Source organism: Monodelphis domestica, chromosome 4, assembly GCF_027887165.1.
Source record: "Monodelphis domestica isolate mMonDom1 chromosome 4, mMonDom1.pri, whole genome shotgun sequence".
In the NCBI taxonomy this organism is placed as follows: Eukaryota; Metazoa; Chordata; class Mammalia; order Didelphimorphia; family Didelphidae; genus Monodelphis; species Monodelphis domestica.
In genome coordinates, this window is record NC_077230.1 from 344578541 (window position 1) to 344600987 (window position 22447).

Below are 22447 nucleotides of genomic sequence, written 5' to 3' on the forward strand. Positions count from 1 at the left end.
GGGGTGGAAGCAGGAATAAGGAGGAGGCCTGGAAACTTGGTCCATTCTGAAGCAGCTGTTAGAGGATGGAGGGAGGGGCTGAGGACATCAGAGAAATTTATTTTCAGTAGACCCACTGGGTGGTCCCACAGGAAGAGCAATTACCTCACTGAAGCCCTGCTGTTGTGTTGTTTCCAGCTGTTGTTACTTGGCCTGGAGTGGCCTTGAGAATTTGAGGAGGGGGGGTCTTCAGAGAAATCATGCATTTTTTGGTAATTTCCAGAGAAGGTCAGGGAGCTGAGATCCCTGGGGCAGCAGGGGATTTTTACTCCTCTGAACCCCATCCTAGACTCTTCTGACCCATGTTAACACTTTCCAGCCACAAAGCATAATAGATATGAGGGATTGGGGGAAGAGAGAAAGAAGCATTCTAGCCTTCAATCTGGGCGGAGGTAGATTATTGTGTCTTCTGGATTATCTATTATTTCTAAGGGATCCATATGGAGCTTGTCCTAGGGAACTGAGCTACATGTGGCTCACAGCTTCACATGTATCCTCAAGTCATCCTCAGTCTAATGAGACTCACTCCCCAATGCACAAAACCCATCTTCTGGGGGTCCCAATAAATGAAAACATTGTTTATCCCCTTTTCAGGCATCAGATGTGTTTGTGGAGTTGAGGGTTCTTTTTTTTAATAGATCAGAGAATAGTCTTTCCAGTCTGCTTTCATAATAGCTCTTAAATCTGTTGCCTTTTCTCCACTTACACAGCCACCATCTTGGTTCAGACTTGATGGTCTCTCATTTATATTTCTGAACTGGCCTCCTAATTGAACTTTCTGCCTTAAACATTTCTCTTCTTCAATCCATCCTATGAGAAACTGGCAAAGAGAAATTCCTAAAATTCAAATCTGACCATGCATCACTCCCCTGCTCAGAGACCCTTGATATTTCTCACGCATAGTTGCCCATCTTCAACATTTATCTTTGGTCCCCATCCTGAGGCTCTCCCACAAAAGTCCATAGTTCTCCCCTTTCCTCCTCCATCTCTGAATCCTACTCTTCCTTCAAAGACAGCCCAACTCAAGCCCCAGAGTTTAGAAAGGAAGTGGTTATTAAGCCAGACACTGTGTAGGCACTTTAAAAATACTGTCTCAATTGGCTCCTACAACAACTCTCTGAAATAGATGCTTTTAATCATTCCTATTTTACAGATGGGGAAACTGAGGCAGGCAATGGTTGAGTAGCTCACCCAGGGTCAGAGAGCTAGTATTTGAGATCAGATTGGAATTCAGGTCTTTCTCACTCCAGGTCCAGGGTTCTATCTACTGAACCACCTATGGAGTATGAAGTAAGGAGTATGGAGTTATGAAATGATAATGCTAGAAGGGAACTTAGATATCATCCAGCCCAACCCTATTATCATTCAGCCAATATTTATTAAATATTTATTCAGTTTATTAAACATTTATTAAACATCTATGTGCCAGCCAATATGTTAAGTGTTATTTTATAGAGGAAGATGCTTAAGCCCAGAAAGAAGTAAATAGTAAACAGCAGAGGCAGGACTCGATCCCAGGTCCAATACCCCTCCTACACCTTCTCAGTAAAAACTTCTCTGATCATATTGGCCTTTCCCAACTCTGAACTCCTAAATCACTAACTGTCTATACTGCCTGAACTTCCAGGATTTCATAGTTTTGCAATGAACTCCCTTTCACAGAATTTTAGAGTATCAAAGATGTAAGGCTCATAGGGGTAGTTAGGTGATGCAGTAGACAGAGCACTGGACCTGGAGTCAGGAACTCTTTTTCTCAAGTTCAAATCCAGCCTCAGATATTTACGAGCTGTGTGTCTCTGGGCAAGTCATTTCACCCTGTTTGCCTCAGTTTCCTCACTGGAAAATGAATTGGAGAAGGAAATGGCAAACCACTCCAGTATTTTTGTCAAGAGAATCCCAATTGGGGTCACAGAGTTGGACATGACAGAAAAACGATGGAACAACAAAAAGAATCATAGCATCCCATAAATAGTGAACTGAAAGGATCCTTAGATTTCATTTAGCCCAAATCCCACCATTTTACAGATGAGGAAACTGAAGTCCAAATAGATGAAATCACCTTTAAAAAAAATCCTTACTAATACATGTATGTAACCCAGTGGAATTGCTTGTCAGCTCCAGAAGTGAGGAGGAAAGACAGGAGGAGAGGGAAGGGAGAGAACATGAATCATGTAAACATGGGAAAATATAATAATAATAAATTTAAAATAAATAAATTCTTAAAAAATAAAGTAAATCCTGGGACGGGGATCTTGCCTTCTGTCTTGGTGTCAGTTCTAAAACAGAAGAATGACAAGAGCTAGGCAACAGGGGTTAAGTGACTTGCCCAGGGTCACACAGTTAGGAAGTGTCTGAGGCCAGATTTCAACCCAGGATCTCCTGTCCTCTGACCTGGCTCTCTATCCACCTAGAGATCCCTATGAAGTCATTTTTTACTTCCCTTCATGCTCCTGTACCAAGGTATCTTCTCTGCCTCCCCCACAACTTTTAACTTCCTTTCGTATGTTTTCTTTCCTTATTAGACTGTAAGCTCTCAGAGGGTAAGAGCAGTTTTTCTTTTGGGGATTTGCCTTCCTCAGCACATAGTAGGTAGTTAACAAATGTTTATTGACTGACTTATCCAAAGCAGTAAGTGGCAGTTAGTATTTGAATCTGGGTCCTCGGAATCTTTCCACTGAACCACAAATGTCAGAGTTGGAAAATTAGAAGTGTCAAACTCAGAGTGACCTTCAAGAGCATTCAACCAGATTAAAATGTAATTGGGAAATGTTAAGCAAAATTAATAAAAATATAAATCATCTCATTAAATAAAATTTTCAAAAAAATTAATAAAACTACAACATGTTGTTATTCAGTCGCTTCTGACTCTTGGTGGCTCATTTGGGTTTTTTTGGCAGATATATTAGAGTGGTTTACCATTTCTTTCTGCAGCTCATTTTACAGATGGGGAAACCAAGGCAAACAGTGAAGTGACTTGCCCAGGGTCACACAGCTAGTAATCATCTGAGACTTCAGATCTTTCTGACTCCAGGCTGAGCCACTTAATTGCCTACAATACAACATACAAGATGGTCATTTGTGGTTTTCTAAGTCAAATTTGCAGCCTCCGGGATCAGTTTCTATTTGAGTTTGATAGCACCACTGCCTGAAAGCATGGGATGCCCCAGAAGGAGCTTTAAAGGTCCTCCCATTCAGCAGCTTCATTTAACAGAAGGTCAGAGTGAGGCACCCATGAGGCTATGCCCACAGCCATGCCCAGGAGGTAGCAGCAGCAGAGACTGACAGACATACTGTCTTCTAGCTCTTGGCCAGCTTTTCCCCCACAGTTTCCCAACTGTTCTACTAGAAAAGACAAAAATATCACTGTCTAGTTTTGTCTCTACAGTTGGATTGAATTGCCTAGACTCTCACCCACCGCACCAAACGGGCAATGGTTTGTGCCAGCCCACCTGGCTGAGCCTCTGCTGCCCTCTTATCGGTGGCAGGGAGAAAGAACGGAGAGGTGCAGGGACCCATGCCATGTCACGCAGTGCAGAGGGCACTTGTGGGGTAGAAAGAGGCACAGATAAGTTTACAAAGCACTCCTACCTCTTCGACATTCCCAGGACTATGAGGAATTCCCTTTGTAAACTGAAAGTGCTCTGGATGTGGGAGGTCTTTTTATTTTAAGTGGGAGGAAAATAGTTTTGCAATTAAAAATGTTTTCATTATAGAGAGGCAGTTGGGTAGTACAGGGAATAGAGCATGGACTTGGAGTTGGCAAGATGTGAATTCAAATTCTGCCTTAGATATTTTTTGGCTATGAGAGCCTGGGCAACTCACTTGGCCTAAACCTCAGTTTCTTCCTCTGGAAAATAGGGAAAATAATAATTTATGCTTTGGATAGAATGTCAGGCTTGGAGTCAGGAAGACCTGAGTTCAAATCTGACTACAGCTATTTACTAGCTGTGTGGCCCTGGGCTAGTCACTTAAATTTATTTGCCTCAGTTTTCTCACCTGTAAAAATGAACTGGAGGAGGAAATGCCAAACCACTCCAGTATTTTGGTCAGGAAAACCTCAAATGGGGTCACGAAGAGCCAGAAATGATTGAAAAATGATTGAGGGGGCAGCTGGGTAGCTCAGTGTACTGAGAGTCAGGCCCAGAGGGAGGAGGTCCTAGGTTCAAATCTGACCTCAGACACTTCCCAGCTGTGTGACCCTGGGCAAGTCACTTAACCTACATTGCCTAGCCCTTGCTACTCTTCTGCCTTGGAGCCAATACACAGTATTGACTCCAAGATGGAAGGAAAGGGTTTAAAAAAAAAGAAAAAAGAAAAATGATTGAATAACAACAAAAACCAGAATTTATCTCAGAGAGCTGTTTTGAGGATTAAATGAGATACCATAAGTAAAAGGCTTCATATTTTTCACAGGACTAGCATCATTATTACTAATGTTCCAGGAAAGGAGGTAGAACAGGAATTATTATACCCATTTGGCAGAGAAGGAAACTGCAGTCCAGAGGGGCACTCATTGTCCCAGGTCACACATTGAGTTAGGTGACAGAACTGGTACCAAAAAACCCTAAAGACCGCAACTATAGCAATCCTTAACATCTGTAGAGCACTCTTCAGTTTGCATTATTCAGTCAATTTTCAGGCCTATCCAATAATTTGTGACCCCATTTGGGTTTTTTTTTTTTTGGCAAAAATACTGGAGAGGTTTTCCATTTCCTTCCCCAGCTCATGTTTACAGATGAGGAAATGGAGGCAAACAGGATTAAGTGACTTGTCCAGGATCTCACATCTAATAAACATCTGAGACTAGATTTGAATTCATGAAGATGAGTCTTCCTGATTCCAAGCCCAGTGCTCCATCCACTGTGCCACCAAGTTGCCCTGCAGAGCAACAAATGCTGTGACAGGAAGAATCCCCTACTAGGAGTTTACAAAGCACTTTGACACAAATCATTTCATTTGATCCTTCTATAAGGGAAACAAATTAAGGATTATTATTATCATCATTATTTCTATTTTACAGAAGAGAAAATAAAGACCTAGAGAGGTTACCTATCCAAGGATACACAGTCCCAGAGCTGGTATTTGAACCCCAGTCTCCTAACTCCTAAGTACTCTGAGAATCTTCCCAGTTTATAGGAAATTGCCTGTAAGTTCGGGAGACTCATAATGTGTTCTTTTGTGTAATGGCTTCAGGGAAGCATCTGAGCCTGAAGCGGAAAAGGCCAAGACTGAAAGGAAGTGTTTCTCCCAAGTGGGACATTTCTGCTGGGTCAGTGACTCTCATTATGTGAGAGAGGGAAGTCTGACCACAGCTCTGAACTTGGGAAGAGGGAAAGACCAGGTGTTTGGACTGGAGGAAAGGGGGAAGTTGCCAGGAAAAAAAGAAAGGAAGAAACCCATTGACCAGTTATTTCCTAATCCCCAACCATGTCCAGGGTGGGGAACTGGGGAGCTGGGGATGGAAGAGGTGGGAGTGAGAATGGAGGAGACCCCAACCCCTAATGTCAGGAACTCATCTGGGGATGAGACACAACACACAAAGTCTCAGTATCAGGCAGAACGTGGATCATAAACTTTTTTTGGGGGGGTGGGGAGTCAGGGAGTGAAGGGATCCCAGAACTGGAAGGCATAATAAACTAATCTTAGGGCTTTATATAGAGCTTTAGGATTTGTCAAACACCTAAACAATATTATCCATACTTCACAACAAAACTAGGAGGTTGATACTATTATTATCTCCTTCTTATAGATGAGAAAACTGAGGCAGAGGGGTCAAGTGACTTGCTCATCATCACACAGCTAGTATCTGAGGCAGGATTTGAACTCTGGTCTCCCTGCTTCCAGGTCCAGCATTCTCTCCACAGTACCACCTAACTGCCTCCCAGAGAACATCCTGCACCTGAACATGGATCCCCTGTACAGTGTCCCCTCAAAGCAGTCCTCTAATTCTGCTTGCAGACCTGCAGGAATGGGAACCTCATGATCATCTTCCTTCTCCACCACCTACCTATTTGCTCACTTCCATCCTAGGCAGGAAATTCCAGTTTGGGAGAGCTCCAATCATGAGAATCTTTTCACAGTTTGGAATTTTGTTAACTCTGCAATTCCTTCCCCATCATGCCTAGTTATGTCTTCTGGGCTCCCTTTGTCTCAGTAGTAATAGAAATAATGCCGATGATGACAATGAAGATACTTGGCATGTCTATATCACTATATATCACCTGATATTCATAACCCACCTGTGAGGCAGGCAGCATATATAATGACAAGGAACCTCCCTTTACAGATGCAGAAACTTCAGAGCTCTGAGGGGATCCCTGACATGCCCAGGCTAACCCAGCCTTCACTGATCTGAAGATAGTTATCGAGTCATCTGGATGCCTTGTATTCTCTGCGTTTACATTGGCTCCATTCCTTTCAACTGATCACAAGAAGAAAAATGAACCTCTGCTCACCTGAGACCATTAGAGAACACTTCTCATTCTGCCATTTACTTTGTGACCTTAGGCAAGTCATTTGTTCTATTTAGTTCTCATTTGCAAAACAAATGATTTCTTATGTTCTTACTAGTTCTATCTCCTATGCCCTGAGTTCAGTGGACCAAATGAAAAATGCAGATTCTATCTACATTACTTACTAGCTCTGTATCTTTGAATAAGTCATTTACCGCCTCTTTTAGCCTCAATTTGCTAATTTATAAAATGGGAATACTTCTTGCCCTTGTGTCAAGTTAATATGACTACTGCTATCATTAATACTGAGATTCTTAAAGACTTCTGGAGGGAAAAGTTCTACTAGTCTCTCTCCAGAGTCTCCATGTTCCAAAGCTCCATCCCACATCTGCAAAGTCTTCCCTTGAGACGTTAAAAAAACACTTTATCTTCTGTCTTAGTAATAACTTTAAGACAAAATGGCAAGGACTAGGCAAATGGGGTTAAGTGACTTGCCCAGGGTGACACAACTAGGAAATGTCTGAGATAAAATTTGAACCCAGGTCCTCCAACTCCAGGCCTGGTGCTCTATCCATTATGCCACCCTGCTTCCCTTTTCCCTTGAGTCTTCCTGCAATTTAAAAACAAGATTTTCAAACCATGGTTCTCTGTCATTCCCTAGCTTTGCAACACTACAAATTCTGGGCAGAAAGCCGGCCCCTCTCACTCTGGGAAGCAAGTTGGGCCCTGCCCTTGCTAAATTGGTTACATGAGGATGGCTCCCAGCCAAGGTGTAAGTTCAGGCTTATAACTTCATGGCATAGGGCTGGTTACCTTGGCCCCTGAGCCTTTTCGCTTTCTGAGAAGCCTTTGTTCCCTGGCCCTTCGCCCTCCCCAGGCCGGTGCTCCTACCAGGCTCTCCCTTCTCCTCCCCTTTTCCCATAAGCCCATGGCCAGCATGATAACGTCTCTGAATTTTCGGTCTCTTTTTCCGTATTTGAATATTAATATCACACCAATCTTTCTCTTTCCACCAACTGGTTCACTGTTTCCCCACTCTTCTTTCTCTCTGTCCTATTTCTTTTGCTAGTTTGGCAAATCATCCCCCCTTCGTAAGCCTCAGTTTCTTCCTCTGTAAAATGCACCAACTCCTTCACCAGGCAGTGACGAGAACAGTGTATGCTACAGAAATAATTGCACCCTCTCTTTAAACTGTCTCTCCTGCCCGTGTTCATTCAGTCCATTGCTTTTTCTTCTGTCTCTGCTTCTTTCTCCGCGTCTCTTCTATCTGGGTTTCTCCGTTCTTTTTGTGACACAAGAGCACCTCAACAGTGAAAGAAAGAGAGGCTGCCTGGAAGCCTCCCCTCTCCCCCCATCAGTGTCCACAGCCCCTCCCTCTGCACGCCTGCGCACCCCCACCCCACCCCATCCCACCGAGGTGCCTTCACATTCCTGCTCCTCTAAACCCCGACCTCCAGCTGCCCAGGCTCTGCATCCAGCTCACTCTTTGAACACTTACCAGAACTTCGTCCTATGCAGTTGGCGCTGATCTGAACCCTCTAAGGGGCTCTGGGATTGCCTCGAGGGGAGGGGGTTTCACATTAAAGCCAAAACCTGCGTGAAGGGAAGTGCGATTCTAAAGGCGGAATTTCAGCCTTTCAGGCAGGGAGACAAAGTGGCCGTCGAATCTTAGGGAGGCGGACGGGCACCTCGGTGCCCCCTCCCCGTCAGTGAGGGCGACCCCGTTCGATGGCACTAGTTCACCCACTCTTTCACTGATCTCCGTTTCTGCCTCTGCTTGCCCCCACTATATTTCCCTGTATATCTCTGCCTCCAGTCTCTGTGTATCTCTCCTTTCTTCTCCTTCTCCCTCTTCCTCCCTAAGTTGATACTTCTTTCTCCTTTCGTCCCCTCTCTCCGTCTTAGGCAATTCAGTGCAGAAGGCGGGCTTGGGTTTGGGATGGTCCCGTCGAGCCGCGGCCACGCCCCTAGGGCCAGCCCTCATGCTCCAACTGCCTTAGGTTCCGTTTCCAGCTCTCGGTACTCAGCTTGAGCTGGTCATCTCTCCTTTGATTCTTTCTTTGCCCTCTACAAAGAGGCAGAGGGACAGAGAGGGGGACTCAGGTATATCAGACCAGACCCGAGGAGGCCGTGACAGGCCATCAAATGTGACTCCAGATGAGGTCAGCGGATAGAAATACTGCTCTCTCCTGGACTATATGGGGCTTACAAGTCTCTTCTCTAGCTATCAGAGGCTTTTTACCCCTGAGAAGGTACCTCCATGTCCTACTCACTAAGCCAACATCTTCCCACTAAGCCCTTATAACCTTCCCTTATTAAGTCAGTGAACCTTGTGCTCATGCTTTCATTTCCATTTCCATCCTTGAGACACTCATTTTTATCCCACTGGGCCATTTGGCCAACATACTACTCACTGAGGTCCCCTGCATTCCTCTCTCTGAGATCCCATCCCTACCAGTGGGCCCCAATCCTTCTCTGAAACCCCAATCCCATAATGAATTCCCCTAGATATCACTGAGGACCAATCATTGAGCTACCATTCCCACATCCTACCCTCAAAAGCCCTTCTTGAGTCTCCAGAATGAATTTGAGTACCATTTCCCTTCATTGAGCCCCCCTTTACTATGGGAACCTTCATGACTCTTACTTGGTCCTAATCCCTTCATGGAAATTTCATGCACATCACTAAACATCTCATCCCTGAGATCTCTTAGGATTTAGAGATCCCTAATCTCTCTAATCTGAGAAACTTTTTGTTTGTTTGTTTTTAATAAGGATACCACTCCTCTTCCTGAGACCTCATTTTTTTTGAGCTCTTATTCTCTTAAATTTCCTTTCCTCCCCCCATCCCTTAGCCTTCATTCTCCTTACCAGGACCCCTTCTAGTCTGCTAGTCCATCTCTTCTCACTTAGCCCCTTTCCTCATTGAAGCTCCATTCCCATCATTGAACCATCAACCAATCATTCTTTTTTTTTTTATTAAATATATTTTATTTGATCATTTCCAAGCATTATTCGTTAAAGACATAGATCATTTTCTTTTCCTCCCCCCACCCCCCATAGCCGACGCGTAAGTCCACTGGGCATTAGATGTTTTCTTGATTTGAACCCATTGCTTTGTTGTTAGTATTTGCATTAGAGTGTTCATTTAAAGTCTATCCTCTGTCATGTCCCCTCAACCTCTGTATTCAGGCAGTTGCTTTTTCTCGGTGTTTCCACTCCCATAGTTTATCCTTTGCTTATGAATGGTGTTTTTTTTTCTCCTGGATCCCTGAAAGTTGTTCAGGGACATTACACCGCCCCTAATGTAGAAGTCCATTACGTTCGATTATACCACAGTGTATTAGTCTCTGTGTACAATGTTCTCCTGGTTCTGCTCCTCTCGCTCTGCATCACTTCCTGGAGGTTGTTCCAGTCTCCATGGAACTTCTCCACTTTATTATTCCTTTGAGCACAATAGTATTCCATCACCAACATATACCACAGTTTGTTCAGCCATTCCCCAATTGATGGGCATCCCCTCGTTTTCCAGTTTTGGGCCACCACAAAGAGCGCAGCTATGAATATTTTTGTACAAGTCTTTGTGTCCATTATCTCTTTGGGGTACAGACCCAGCAGTGCTATGGCTGGGTCAAAGGGTAGATATTCTTTTGTCGCCCTTTGGGCATAGTTCCAAATTGCCCTCCAGAATGGTTGGATCAGTTCACAGCTCCACCAGCAATGAATTAATGTCCCTACTTTGCCACATCCCCTCCAGCATTCATTACTTTCCTTTGCTGTTATGTTAGCCAATCTGCTAGGTGTGAGGTGATACCTCAGAGTTGTTTTGATTTGCATCTCTCTGATTATAAGAGATGTAGAACACTTCTTCATGTGCTTGTTAATAGTTTTGATTTCTTTATCTGAGAACTGCCTATCCATTTCCCTTGCCCATTTATCAATTCAACCAATCATTCTTGATGTGGCCCCATTCCTTTGAGACCTCCTCTTCTCATTAAGTTTCCATTTTCATACTAAGTCCTCATGTCACTGGATTCCCATCTTGTCATGGGATTGCTATTCTTCTCACTGATCCTTCAATCCTCTTCTTTGTGTCCTATTCCCCTCAGTGAGCCTCTAAATCCTGCCTAATATTCCAGTTGACTGAGCTCCAATCTATCATGGAGTCCTCCTTCTCACTTATTATCTATCATGTTATTAGCCATCACCTTGCTCATTGAAATTCGTATTCATTTCACTGAGTTTCCTTCTCCTCTAGGCTCAACCATATCCCTCCCTGAGTCCCCAATCCTCTGCACTCCATTCCTTCACCAAGCCACAGTCAACACTGTGAGTATTTATTCCTTCACAGAGCTTCCATACTTCTTTTTGAGACCTCTCCTAAAGAGGTTCCCATCTTCTTCCAGAGCCCTGACTACCTGTTCATAAGTCCCAATCCTCTTCATTGAGCTCTCATTGCCTCTATGAGTCCTTATTTCCTTTATTGGGACCAAATCCTTTCACCTAGAACTCCTACTTTCGCATAGAATCCCTTCCCTCTTGCTTAACTTTCATTTGCTTTTCCGAGTTCATGTCCCATAACTGAGTCCTTTATCGAGACCCATTCCCTTTGTCGAGTCCTTAGTTTTTCAGTGAGTTCCCATTCCCCTTACTCATTCTACATTCCATCACTGAGTTTTCATTCCCCTTATTGAGACGCATTTTCTTTACTCAGTTCCCATCTCCTTGACTGAGCCCAAATTCATTGGACATATAAAGAAACTGGTCTACATTGGAAGAAGGATTTAGCACAGTACTCAGAACATTAAAAATGTTTATTGGTTAGCTGAATAACTGTCTCAAGATTATATGCCAAGTTAGGAATCAATACCAAATCTGAAGCAGAAAAGGTCTTAGACTAGGATCTTGCTTTCCATCTCAGATAGATCTCTCTCAAGTTGTATGACCTTGGGCAAGTCAGTTCCCTCTTAGACCTTATTTTCATCCCCTGCAAAACAAGACATATATATCTGGAAAGTCTTAGAACTGGAAGAAGATTAACTACAACTTCTTAATTTTATAGAGACTTTCTGAAAGGAGAAGAATATTACTAAGTCAGTAGGCAGAGAGGAGGGAATGTGTCACCCTGGAATATAAAGCAGGCAAGTATTATTATCCTATATTATTGTTGTACTTCAGTTGTTTCAGTCATGTCCAACTCTTCATGACCCCATGTGGGTTTTCTTGGCAAAGATATGGGAATGGTTTGCCATTTCCTTCTCCAGCTCATTTGACAGATGAAGAAACTGAGGCAAACAGAGGTATCTGAGGCTAGATTTGAACTCAGGAAGATGAGTCTTCCTGACTTCAAGCCTGACACTCTATGTTACCTAGTGCCCCCATTTTATTCCCATATTACAGATGAGAAAACTGAGGCTCAAAGAGCAATTATAAAATACGGAATGAGAAAGATCCTGAGAGATGAGTTTGATCAACTCCTTCATTTTACAGCTGAAAAAACAACAACAAAAAAGAAACCCTGACGTTTTTATTTGTGACTAAGTGACTTTCCCAAGGTAACCTGGGTAGAAAATGTCTGAGCCAGAATTTAAATTTGGGTCCGTTGATTCAAAATCCTGTATTCTTTTCAGGACTGGATATGACTTACTCACAGTGACATGGTTGACAAGAATCTGATCCAGGACCCAAACCCGGGATATCTGGGAGCTAATTCTCAGTTTGTAAGGGAGTGAAAGCAACTTAAATATGGTAGAGGGGAGAAATGGTTAGGAAGCAGGGAGAAGAACAAGAGATAAATTCCAGAGACTCCCTTACTGTTGTGAGTTCTAAACAGCACCATCAGCACCTTTATTCTCTGCTCTGCTTCTAGTAAGGAGGAAGAGAAACTTAAAATAATCCCAACTCAAAACTAACACAGGAGCTCATGATTGCTGAGACGAGAGGCTCTGAGATTCAACCCCAATCAGTTCATGAGCTACTTGGCAGTGCCATCCCGGTCCTCCCTGCACCCTTTAGCCCCGCATACCACTTAGAACTTGGCATGAACGCTCTCCCTCCTCCTCTCCATCTCCTGGCTTCCAAGTCCTGCCTGACAACACATCTATGGGAAATCTCTCCTGATACCCCTTAACTCTAGGTCCTCCCTTCTGTACAATATTTCCCATTTATTCTATCTCTGGTTTGTTTGAACATAGCTGTTTATAGGCTGTCTTCCCCATTAGACTGAGTTCCTTGAGAGTACAGAATGTCTTTTATCTTTTTTTGGATCCCCAGAACTTAGCACAGTATCTGACACATAGTGGAGAGGGCAGGGAGGATTAAAATAATTTATAAAATGCCTACTATGTGCCAGACACTGTGGCAAGTGAGTTTTTACAAATATCTCATTTGATCGTCACAATAATTCTGAGGTAGATACTATTATTATCCCCATTTTGCCAATGAGGAAACTGAGGCAAACAGAGAAAAAGGAACTCCCCAAAAGACACACAGCTGGCAAGTATCTGAGGCTGGGTTTGAGCTCAGGTCTTCCTGATTCCAGGCACAGTGGATCACCTTAATGACAATAAACGCTAATAAGTATTTATTCGTTAACTGACAATATGGTATCCAGGAAATAGCTCTTGACTCAGTGTTGGAGGACCTTGATTCTAATTTCCTGGAATAATTTCCATTTTGCAGAGGAGAATATTGAAGCCCAGAGACTAAGTTCATAGGGCAGGTTTGTGGCAGAGGAAGGACAAAGGACTACCTAAAAAGCATTTCTGTTTCATATGCCTCAGTTTTCACTTCTGTAAAATGAAGAGATTAGACTAGTTATTGTCCAGAGTCTCAAAGACTCTGGAAAGAGCTTTAAATTGGGAGAGAAGAAACTTGGCTTGGTTCTTTAGTGTAATGGGGGGGGGTGTAAACAAAAATTCCCTAATTCTAGGCAACCAAACAATGTATTGTTATTCAGTCATGTCTGATTTTTTGTGACTCTATTTGGGGTTTTCTTGGTAAAGACACTGAAGTGGTTTGCCATTTCCTTCTCCAACATGTTTTACAGATGAGGAAATTGAGGCAAACAGGGTAAATTAAGAGACTTACCCAGGGTCACATAGCTAGTAAGTGGCTGAGGATGAATTTGAACTCAGAAAGAAGAGTTTTCCTGAGTTTAGGCTCAATGCCATGCCACCTGATGACCCCCCTAAATAATAAAGAACTAGCATGAATTTAGCACTTAGAGGGAAAGCTCTTTTATAAATATTTATCTCACTTAATTCTCATGACAATCCTTTGAAGTAGTTATGATCCCCATTCTACAGATACAGAAATTGGGATTCAGTTCATAGGATTGGAGCTCTAGAGCTAAAGAGACCTTGGATGACATTTAGCCTAACTTCTTTCACAGATGAAGAACCAAAGCCCAAAGATGCTGAGACCCAGCCAAAGTCACACAGATAGTAAGCAGCAGAACCAAGATTCAAACCCAAGTCCTCTGACTTCCAAGCCAGTACCCTTTCCCCCCATGCCATGCCCTTCCCCTTAAATGTACTGCCCATAGTTACATGGCTAGTAGATGCTAATGGGAATATTAGAACCCAGTCCCTCCAGACTCTGAGTTGAGGGCTCAGTCTTTCAGAGACCATCTAAACATTTTATAGAGGATGAAGCTGAGACTCAGGAAGGAAATGGGACTCATTCAAGGTCACACAAATAAGTGTCAGAATTGGAACTAGAATCTGGGACTTCTGACTCCACCAGCCTGTATTTCTTTCTTTTTTAGAATTTTATTTAATTTTTTTTGCATGGTTACATGGTTCTTGTCTCCCTCCCATCTTCCCTACCCCTCCCAGAGGTGACAAGCAATTCCTTTTTGGGTTATACATGTATTATCACTTAAAGCCTATTTCCATATTATTCATTCTTGCAATAGAGTAATCTTTTAAAGACAAAACCCCAAATCCTTAACCCATATAAACAACTGATAAGTCAAATGTTTTCTTCTGTGTTTCTGCTCCAACAGTTCTTTTTCCAGATTTGGATGGCATTCTTTCTTATAAGTCCCTTAGTGTTGTCCTGGATCAAATTGCATTGCTTTTAGCAGCAATCTATTAAAATTTTTTTTTTAAACCCTTACCTTCCATCTTGGAGTCAATACTATGTATTGGCTCCAAGGCAGAAGAGTGGTAAGGGCTAGGCAATAGAGTGGTAAGGGCTAGGCAATGGGGGTCAAGTGACTTGCCCAGGGTCACACAGCTGGGAAGTGTCTGAGGCCAGATTTGAAACTAGGACCTCCCGTCTCTAGGCCTGGTTCTCAATCCACTGAGCTACCCAGCTGCCCCCCGCAATCTATTAAAATTTATCATCCCACAATGCTTCAGTCACTGTGTATAATGTTCTCCTGGTTCTTCTCATTTCACTCTGCATCAGTTCATGGAGTTCTTTCCAGTTCTTATAGAAATGAAGCAGTTCACTATCTGAATTTCTTTCTCTGTAGCCTCTTACCCCCAAAAAACATTGTTCTCAAAGTAATTTTGCATGCTATCTATCTAGTTCTACCTCTTCTTTAAAGAAAAGGAAGTGGGATGGCTGGGTAGTTTACTTATTAGAGCACCAGACCTGGAGATGGAAGGTCCTGGGGTCCTGTGTTCAGATCTGCCCTCATACATTTCCTACCTGTGTGACTCTGGATGACTCACTTAGCCCCCACTGCCTTGCCCTAAACCATTCTTCTGTCTTAGACAGCATGTATCTACTAATCTGAGTAACATGGATACATTGGGTATCAATTCTAAGACAGAAGGTAATGGTTTTTAAAATCAAATCAAATCAAACAAAGGAAACCCAGAGATGGAATGGGGTTTCCTCATTTCCTAAATGTCTGAACTTGGGCAAATCACTTTCCCTCTCTGTCCCTCATTTTCCTCATCTGCAAAATGGGGATAATACTCTCTGCTTTATTCCTTTTCTTCCTTTGTTTGGGTCCAGGTCATTCCTAAAGAAAAAAGGGGTTGACTGTTAATAAATGTTCTGCCACCAACATTCCTGCAATCAAGACTTTCTTCTCTGGGAATCCTAGCCCTTCCTCTTTTCACTTCTCTCCAACTTGCTCCCCCCCCCCCCCACCTCCAGGATGTTTCTGACATCTGGCTAGTGTGCAGAATGGGCTTCCTGCCATTTCTGGAAATGGACACAATGGAGGTCAGTCAGTTTCCATGTAAGAGGAGGTGAAAGGGCTATATGGATAGATTCCTACTTTCCAGGTTATTAGGAACTTTAGAATGTTCCTAGAAAGAATGGGAGCAGTGCTTCAAGGGAAAAAAAACAAGAAGGAAAAGGAATCTGAAGAGGCAGAGAGTCCATTATCAGGAAAGTAGAAGAATGTGGCACAACATGCCTTTATACCTTGGAAGCTCTCAGTGGATGATTGAATGGATGGATGGCTAAATAAAAAAGGCACTTGTGATGTTCCAGGCACACAGGAGACCAATACAAAACCAGGATGATCCTTGCTCTCGAGGAGTTTATATTCTAATGGGGGAGACAACACATCTAGGGTAGAAATGGCCAGAGAAGAGAATCTAAGGGCTTGCCAGTTGATCCATAGGGTAGCCAATTGCCATGTCTTTAAAAAAATAACCCTTACCTTCTGTCTTAGAACCAGTACTATATATTGGTTCTAAAGAGTAGTGCAGTGAGGGTTAGGCAATGAAGATTAAGTGACTTATCCAGGGTCACACAGCTAGGAAGTGTCTGAGGCTAAATTTGGACTCAGGACCTCCAATCTCTAGGTCTGGCTCTCAATCCACTAAACCACCAAGCTGCCCTCACCTTTCCCTTTCTAGGAGCAATAATAGTAGCTAGATATAGTAGGCTAGGTTTGTTTTGCTCAATCACTCACTAATCAAGACAACCCAGACCCAGAGCAGTATATAGCTTTTATCATAGATGAGGATATTTCTTAGAAAGAAATAGTAATAGCAGGAGAAGTGGTGTTGGTGGTGTTGGTGGTGGTGGTGTTGGTGGTGGTAGTAGTAGTAGTAGTAATAGTGGTAGTAGTAGTGGAGCAGTAATAGTGGTAATAATGGTAGTCATGGTAGTCGCTAGCATTTATGTAATACTTTAGGGTTTACAAAACCTATTACATATATTTTTTCATTTGATCCTCACAACAATCTGCAGAGGAGTTACAATAGTAAGGATTGGTCATTAAAAAAATATCTGAAGAAATCCAACAATAATACCCATAGTTTTCAAAGTTTATGTTAAAATACATGCCATATAAGAAATAAATATGATGGAGATCTTAACACCAACAGCTCATTGGTATCACTGAAACATGAAAGGATGGAATTCATTGGCTAGAACATGACTAGGATTAGACTATGTCTCCATATTCAGAAAGCACAGAATAGATAAAAATGGAAGTTGAATAGCATTGTCAGGTGGTACAATGATGGAGTGCTGGCCCTGGAGTCAAAGGACCTGAGTTCGAGTCTAGCCTTAGACTTGACCAAATCACTTAAGCCTGTTTACTTCAGTTTCCTCATAAGTAAAATGAACTAGAGAAAAAAATGGAAAACTACTCCAGTATCCTTGCCAAGAAAACCCAAATGGGGTCACAAAGAGTTGGGTATGACTAATGGACAAAATAACAACAAAGACAGTATTGTACATTAAAAAGATATAGTTATATGAAGAAATTCAGTAGCTGAATGGTGGAAGCAGGTAAAGAGTGTTTATGGTTGAAAGTCAATGGAGTGAGAAAGAGAAGCAGTCTTGCTGTGGGAGTATACTAAATACATGGAGAGTTTGTGAAATAGATCATAAACCCAGAGGTATGACATATTATTGATCAATCGTGTACTGGAGCTCTTTGCTTTATAAAAACAGAGGAACGGATACATGTTTTTAACTTACTTATAACACCATTCTTCAAAAAGTAGAGGAAGTGAAGAGGGGAATAGAGATAATCTGGACCTGATTCTGATGAATGACAGGAAACTTGTTAAAGTGTAAGTTATGGAGATCTTGGGGAGGAAGTGACCCCTTTGGCTTGAAATTCACAATGGACAAGGGAAGGAAAGTAGAATATAATTTTTAAAATTGTTTTTTATTTAGAATATTTTTCCATGATTCCATGCACCCTCTTTCCTTTCCCCCTCCCAAAGCTGACAAGCAGTTCTACTGGGTTATATATGTATCATTGTTCAAAAGCTATTTCCATGTTATTCATATTTGCAGTAGAGCGATCTTTTAACATCAAAACTCTGATCATATCCCTATTGCACTACATGATTGATCGCATATTTTTCTAATGCATTTCTGGTCCCACAGTTCTTTCTCTGTACTTTGTATCAGTCATCCTCATATACCTGTAAAATTTTAACACTTCTCTTACTGAAAAACAATAATCGTTATCATAAACTTTGAGTATCTCAGTTTAAATAAACTTGGTTTTTAGCTGCTAAAAGGAGAATCAACATGGAAATGAATAAATTGGAATGAATGGATTATCTAATAGTTGTTTTCACAGAACCACAAAACTTCAGAATTGGAAGGTATCTCAGCAACCATTCTAGTCTGACCCCTATCTGAACAGTAATTTTCTCTATGACATACTCAACAAGTGATTATTCAGCCTTTGCTTCAGGGACAGGGAATTAACCACTTCCTAAAGCAGTCCATTCCATTTTAGGACAGGTCTAATTGTTAGGAAGTGTCAACATTGGGCAGTCTGTAAACTAGCCAGTCTTTCCCTTTGAGGAATTTACATCCTAATAAGGGAAGACAACAAATGAAGGGGAACTGATCTGGGAAGTGTGATGGAAGCCTGATTCCAGGCAAGATAAGATAGAAACTCCTTTAGAACTGGAGAGGAGGGTGCTGCTAGATTTTGGTGGAAGGGGAATGAGGATAATGGCAAGAATGCTGGCTGTTTGGTATGGAGATGGGTGGGATTTTCAGCTCCAGAACACTAGCTTTGCTCATCCCACCATTCTTATTCCTGGATCCTAATTGGTGTGTGTCTCAGGTGAAGCCAGGCTTCCCACTTCACTTTATTCTTTCTTCTCTTGCCCACTTTCTCACCATCCCCTCTCCCTTCATTTGCCCCTCTTCCAGTTTCGGAACCATAATCAAATATACATTACTACTGCAACTGGAAATCTACTTCCCCTTTAGTCCCACTTACAATCCCTTTAATTTTCTTTTCTTGAATTGAAAAAAATTATTTAATTAAATAATTTAGAATATTTTTCCATGGTTACAAGATTCATGTTCTTTCCCTCCCCTCCTCCCCCTGCCCCTAGCCAACTAGCAATTCCACTGGGTTTTACATGTGTCATTGATCAAGACCTATTAGACCAAGACCAAATCTTATTGATATTTGCACTAGCTTGATTGTTTAGAATCTACATCCCGAATCATATCCCCATTGACCCATGTGATCAAGCAGTTGTTTTTCTTCTGTGTTTCTGCTCCCACAGTTTTTCTTCTGAATGTGGATAGTATTCTTTCTCATAAATCCCACAAAATTGTCCTGGATCATTGCATTGCTGCTAGTAGAGAAGTTCATTATGTTCAACTGTACCACAGGGTATCAGTCTCTGTATACAATGTTCTCCTGGTTCTGCTCCTTTCACTCTGCATCAATTCTTGGAGGTTGTTCCAGTTTGCATGGAATTCCTCCAGTCCTTTTAATTTTCTGAACAAAAATATTCTTTTCCTACATGTATTGTTTCCCATTATTGGAAATAAGCTCCTTGAGGATTATGACTGTCTTTGCTTTCATTTCTGTAGTCTCAGTATTTATAGCCCTTGGCACATACTAAACATTCGCTAAATGTTTATTAATGAATGAATGAATTCATTTCTTTATCCATATGTCACCAGGTATTAATGATCAGAGCATCACTGAATAAAGGTAAGTTGTCAAGTCTTTGGAAGAATCTAATATAATTTTGATGTAGGCAAGGAAGCCATCTTGTTAGAGAGTCACTGAGTTTGCTGTTTACTCTACAAATGCTTATTTTTAAATTTAATTCTATTTCTTCCAGATTACCAGGTAATACAATCTTTAATAGTCATTTTCTGACATTTTATGATCCATGTTCTCGCCTCCCTTCTCTCCCCTTCCCCCTCTCCAGACAGCAGGTCATAGGATATAGTTTGTACAATGCTGTCATACAATACATATTTCCATGTTTGTTGTCTTATGGGAGAAGACACATATCCCTTGTATAAGAAAAAAAAAACTACTGAAGGAGATAAAGTGAAAAATGGTATACTTCAATCTGCAATGAATACCTTTTATAGCCAACAAATAATTAGTGGGTGTGACATTATATTCTTTGGATCTACCTTTCAGATAATTGTCTGCCTGCCTTTTTTTTTTTTTAAATCTTTACCTTCTGTCTTAGAATCAGTAACACTTCCAAAGCAGAAGAGAGGTAAGGGTTAGGCAATCAAGGATAAGTGATTTGCCTGGGGTCGAACATGTCAAAAGTATCTGAGGTTAAATTTGAACTCGAGACTTCTTGCCTCCAAGCCTTCTCTCTATCTACTGAGCCAACTAGTGGCCCCTCTCAGTCTTCCTTCTAAAGTTACTTATATTTTGTTTATATGTACTCAACCATTTATCTGCTGTCATTAGAATGTAAATTTCTTGAGGATATAGACTATTTGACTTTTGTCTTTGTATCCCCAGTGCTTAGCCTAGTGCCTGACTTACAGTAGATCCTTAATAATAGCTTATCGATTGATTAAATAACTGATTGCAAAGATGTGGTCTGTTGCATAATACCATTTGCACAAGTTTACCATTCCCTTCTCACATTTTCATCAAGAATGTATTTGTAGGGGCAGCCAGGTTGCTTAGTGGACAGAACCAGTTCTGGAGACAGGAGGTCCTTGGTTCAAATCTGACCTCAGACACTTCCTAACCTTGAGCAAATCACTTAATCCCAATTGCCCAGCTATTGACACTTTTTCTTCATTGATTCCAAGACAGAAGATAAGGGTTAAAGGAAAAAGAATGCGTTTATGAGTACTCATAATAATTTTTTAGAGATAAATAGAAATATGGCTTAGTTCTCTGAGTTGTTTTCTTTACACAATAAAGTCCGAGATTTTTTTCACCATGGACATTTGGTATCCTCTTCCATTTCATGTATTTTGAGAGCCAATCAACCTCAAGATCTAACCATCTCAGCCTCTCTAGTAGCAGGGACTATAGACATATGTCACCATGTGTGGCTAAAGCAATATTTTTACTCCTCCATAATTAATTTTCTATTTCACCTCCACAGAAACTATTACAAAGCTCTCCCTCAAGTCTCCCATAGCACCATCACTCCTTACATCCTCTCATTTTATGGAGAAAATCTAGGTCATCCACCAAAAGCTCTTTTCTCCCTTCTTCCTCATCTCATAACTCCTTAACAAAATCCCCAACTATATCTTTCTTTATTTCGGTCTCTGATTAAGAGGTAGCCCTTCACTTCACTCAGTCCATTCCTTTGTTTATACCCTTGAAACAACTCCTTCTGTTTTCCTCAGCAGATTGCCCTTATTATTATCCCCCTCCTTCAATCTCTCCCCCCCCTCTCCCTCTCATTTTCAATATCTTCCAATCAGTTGGTTCCTTTTCTACTGTCTACAATCTCATGTATCTTCCATCCTTAAAAAGCTCTCACTATAATACTACCATTCCCTGCTTATTCTTGTTCTAAATATAGCTTCCCCTTCCCAATCAAGCTCCTTGAAAATTCTATCTGTACTTAATAACTCCATTTCCTCTCCTCTCATTCACTTCTAAATCTTTTGCAATCTAGCTTACATCCTCATCAGACAGTTGCAGCTTCTCTCTCCAAAATTACCAATGATCTAAGTTGCCAGATTTAACAGCTTCTTCTTGGGTTTTATTCTTCTTGACTTCTAAAATATATGATGTGTTTGATCATCTTTTCCTTGATGTTTTCTCCTCTCTGGGTATTCATGACATTGCCCTCTCCTGTTTCTCCTCCTGTCTGGTTGACCACTACTGAAACTCTTAGGTTCTTTTCTTTTTTCTCTCTATATTCTCATTTTGTGACCTCATCAGTATTTATAAGTTTAAATATCATCTTTATGTAAATGACTTCTCTCTCCCCTCCTCTCTCCCTTCTTCTCAACCCCCCTCTCTCTCTTCCCTGAGTCTCTCTCATGAGTTCTATGCCCATCTCACTAACCACTCATTTGATATTTCATACTAGATGTTCCAGAGGCATCTTAAATTCAACATTTCCAAAAAGGGACTCTTTTACCTCAAACATCTTCAGAATGTCTCTACTACATTCAAAGGTACTATCATCTCTCTAGTTCCCAGTTTCACAATCTCAGTGCCATTCTGAACAACTCTCTTTCGCTGACCCTACATGCCTGATTAATGATCAAATTTAGTTATTTATAGCTCAGCAACCTTTCTTGCATATGTCTCCTTCTATTTATTCATATCACTACAACCACCTTAGTTCAAGCCCCCATTACTTCTCACCGAGATATATAGTGCAATAGTCTTTTTTTAGTTTTCTTGCTCTGCGTCTTTTCCTACTCCCATTCCTCCTCCACACAGCAGCCAAAGTGGTTTTCCTAAAATGCAGGTTGGATCATATAACATCTCTTACTCCATTTTGATTCAATAAATCAAAGTCACTCCCTATTACTTCTGTGATCAAATTTAAGTGCCACTGTTTGACATGTAAAGCTCTTCCCAGTCGGACTTTTTCTAACTTTTCCACAATTCTTACCTATGACTGACTTGCATGCTGTTATCCACATGACATTCCCATCACTATTCCTTTGCTTTAGCTGGATCCGAATGCCTTTCAGTCCTTAGAATTCCGACTTTCCTTCAACATCCAGCTCAAGTGCCACCGTCTACATTGTCTTTCCTGATTTCTCTAGTGCTACCCTTCCTCCAAGCCATCTCA

At 41.5% G+C, this 22447-nt stretch overlaps 1 protein-coding gene across 2 annotated transcripts in view; it reads right to left on the reverse strand.

The window, feature by feature from the left end:
• Positions 1 to 8596, reverse strand: part of SLCO2B1 (solute carrier organic anion transporter family member 2B1) — a 100697-nt gene extending 92101 nt beyond the window's left edge. Inside the window, exon 1 of one of the 2 annotated variants that reach the window (XM_007490975.3) lies at positions 7990 to 8596. The gene's annotated coding sequence lies outside the window, so the exon portion shown is untranslated. The remainder of the gene's footprint in view (positions 1 to 7989) is intronic. The other variant, XM_007490973.3, reaches the window with a different exon arrangement.
• Between the last annotated feature and the right edge of the window lie 13851 nt (positions 8597 to 22447).